Below are 4019 nucleotides of genomic sequence, written 5' to 3'. Positions count from 1 at the left end.
TACCTTCACAATACTAAGCTAAGACTCGACAATGATGGTCTCAAACATCTTAACACAGAAAATGTATCAACTTATGTGGACAGGCTTTGGAAAACTTTATTACAAATGCAAGTAATCGTGAGTAGGTTTGCACCAAGTAATCGCGAGAAGGTTTGCACCAAGGATCAAAGAAGAAAGTTCGTACAGGTTTGAAACCTACAATTCGATCTGAGGTAAATATGTTTTGACCTTATTCTCTTAGCTCAGCTATTTCTTTAGCTTTGAATTGTGAAAAGAAAAATGATTTTTCTAAGAAAACAATGAATCCTCAAACCTCGGCATCAACATCTTTGAACCCTAAAACCTCTACAAAACCATTTGACACATCTCTTAATGACCATAACACAGGTATTAACACTGAGATAGATAATTCACAAAAAGCTAATAAACATGATTCCAAGAAGTGTTACAGGTGTAACGAGATTGGACACACCCAATCAAATTATCCATGGAAGTCAAAGTTTATTTCATTAGGACTCAATATGAGCGATGAAGATGAAGAAGAAGAATACCACGACGAGTACTCAGACTCTTGAGGTAACATATTTATTGCATTTGATTACTTAACACTTTTTGGTAAACTCAAGGAGAGTTTTTATGCATCAAAAGTAGAACTTCTTGAAGGAAGGATTTCGATGCATGCTTATCTCTACATCTATGTGGGATAATTTATGGTGGTATGGGACACTAGAATTTATTACACATAGAAGTCCTTGATATAATGTATTTTGTTGGGGCACATACTTGAATTTATATAGTATATGACAATTAATCTCCTTTGCTCACATAAACAAACAAGAATTTGAGGTCCGTTTCTTATCCCAGCAGGAGGGATCTTACATAATGTCCATCCTTTAGCTCTACGAACACGCCTGGACACTAGTGTGCCATTCTAGTTAATTGGTATCGTTGGGTGACTCCACATTAAATACTGCTTACCTAGTGGTATTGGCATAGCTTGAGACCATGCTTGACAGGTGTATGTTGTTAAAGTGTAAGAAGTAGTGCCTTGCTTGACAACTATATTGTGGTCAAGTGAAACAAGTGGACTATGCTTGTTGACAACTACACACAGTCGAAGTGAAACAAGTGCTTTATGCAACTGATGTGCCGCCATGCTCATTAGAGTGTAACAAGTGGCAGCTCACACCATGCTAAATGATGTGTACATAGTGATACTCTCATCATAGTGAAACAAGTGGTGAATATATGATGTGTTTGTGCCTACTATCGATGTGTCATATTGGGATTAATTGTACGCTGGACAATTAATTGGGATATGTTTATAGAAATAGATGATGAGCAATGTGTGTGTGTCACACATAAGGGATCTTGTTTATATCATATTATTTTTTATTATTTGTGATTTGATAATGGTGCAAGCATCACCAACTTTAGTGTCGCACGAGATTTTTTTTTTGTATCATTTTCTTTTACGCAATTGAGGGCAATTGCTTCCTCAAAGGGAGGACTGTTTTACAGGTATATATTTATTCATATTTTTAATGAATTAATAATCTTACAAAAGTATGTTTAATTTAATTTGTGTAGGATTCAGTTTAATGGAATATGCAAGTGGGCACAAGATTAACGTATAGGTGTAAATGTGCACAGTCATTTTATGTAACAAGGCCCACTAGCAATTTTATTTGGGCAAAGGTTTTTATATGTATAAACCTTAGGAGACTTCATATGGTTTAATTTAATTTGTGTAGGATTCAGTTTAATGGAATATGCAAGTGGGCACAGATTAATGTATAGGTGTAAATGTGCACATAGTCATTTTATGTAACAAGGCCCACTAGCAATTTTATTTTGTACACACCTATTCTTAGCTCCTTGGGCTATTTTACGAAATAAAATTCTCTAAATACTCATGTCGTGAAAATGGAGCTACATGGCATGGGGAGGAAGATTGCACCCAATCTTGTCTAGATGATGATGTTATTTTTTCTCCTTTGCATTTGTGTTAATTAATTTCAATTTAATTCAAGTGTTTGTTTTATTTATTTTTTGATGTATTTTGTGAGTATTTAATTATTTCTTCAAGAAGATTAAAGGGTCCCGTGATGACAGTGGTATCAGAGCTTTTGTTTAATTTAATCTTCTTGAAGGCAGTCAAAAACTTGGGGACAAAGAGCTGAAAGAGACAAAAACAGACGTGATTTAGGTAAATTTTTTGAATTTAAATTGAAGAAGAACATGTTTATGGATTTATGTTTATGCATGGTTGCAAGAAGGCTTGTTTTTAACCATTGAATAACAAATCTCCATCAATCTATTGTCCAAATGGTAAAACTAGGTGGGAAAACATTAGTGGGTTTCCCAAAACCACAAAACCACCTTCCTCAACACTAATCCTCTTCATAATCTGTCCGTAATTGAAAGAGCAAGGAGAGGAGCATGGAGAGCCATAGCCATAGTTTCTAAACCGTTGAGGGAGGAAGGAACCTATAATGGACGGTGTACAAATCTCTAATAGGGTCAGGCATCCACCACCAAGGGTCACACATGGGAAATGGAGAGTCAAGAGTCACAAAACCACAAAACCACCTTCCTCAACACTAATCCTCTTCATAATCTATCCGTAATTGAAAGATCAAGGAGAGGAGCATGGAGAGCCATAGCCAAGTTTCTAAACCGTTGAGGGAGGAAGGAACCTATAATGGACGGTGTACAAATCTCTAATAGGGTCAAGCATAAACTTGTGGACAAAGAGGTGAAAGAGACAAAAACAGAGGTGATTTAGGTAAATTTTTTGAATTTAAATTGAAGAAGAACATGTTTATGGATTTATGTTTATGCATGGTTGAAAGAAGGCTTGTTTTTAAACATTGGATAACCAATGGTTGAAAGAAGGCTTGTTTTTAACCATTGGATAACCAATCTCCATCAATCTATTGTCCAAATGGTAAAACTAGGTGGAAAAACATTAGTGGGTTTCCCAAAACCACAAAACCACCTTCCTCAACACTAATCCTCTTCATAATCTATCCGTAATTGAAAGAGCAAGGAGAGGAGCATGGAGAGCCATAGCCAAGTTTCTAAACCATTGAGGGAGGGAGGAACCTATAATGGACGGTGTACAGATCTCTAATAGGGTCAGGCATCCAAGGGTCACACATGGGAAATGGAGAGTCAAGAGTCACAAAACCACAAAACCACCTTCCTCAACACTAATCCTCTTCATGATCTGTCTGTAATTGAAAGAGCAAGGAGAGGAGCATGGAGAGCCATAGCCAAGTTTCTTAACCGTTGTTGAGGGAGGAAGGAACCTATAATGGACAGTGTACAAATCTCTAATTGGGTCAGGCATCCAAGGGTCACACATGGGAAATGGAGAGTCAAGAGTCACTTGAAGGCCCTACTATATAACAGGGGCATGGAGCACACTTAAGGGAGGTTACCTTGAGGCTAGGTTGTGATATAATTTTCTCTTGTATAGAGGATTATATCTACTCTCATGCCATTTCACATTACAACTACATGCTACTCGATTGGAGTCATACCTAGGACATCAAGGTTAAGGTATGAAGTACTTCATTGTAATTCATGTGTGCATCCCTTGGGCTCGAGGGTGGTTGGGTGGATGAGATTAGTCAATTTATGGAGAATATGCACTCTAGGAAAAATTTTAAAAATTAGACTTTTGACTAATTAGAAGATTTTTCCATCTTATTTCCCATTCCACTCACGGCTATGAATTAGCGAGGGATTTTTTTTTCCTTCTCCCCTCAACTCCACGATGGCCGGCTGGTGTTACGCGTTCAGAGAAGAAGAAGACGGCTGTAAATAGCATTGCAAATTCAGGAAGAGATGGGCTGTGCACCAATTGCTTCTCCTAAGCTTTTATTAAGCTTGTGATTAAGCTATGTTTTGACTAACTCGTAAGCTTTATTACGTAAGCTTTATAAGCTTTAATTAATAAAGCTTACAAGGGGGTACGCAGCCCCTTGCTTTATTAAAGCAAGGGGCTGCGC

The sequence above is a fragment of the Cibotium barometz genome, chromosome 35 (assembly GCF_041138505.1).
Source record: "Cibotium barometz isolate CiBa-2024 chromosome 35, ASM4113850v1, whole genome shotgun sequence".
Classification (NCBI taxonomy): Eukaryota; Viridiplantae; Streptophyta; class Polypodiopsida; order Cyatheales; family Cibotiaceae; genus Cibotium; species Cibotium barometz.
The sequence above is the reverse complement of the archived record's forward strand: the minus strand, read 5'-3'. Positions refer to the sequence as shown.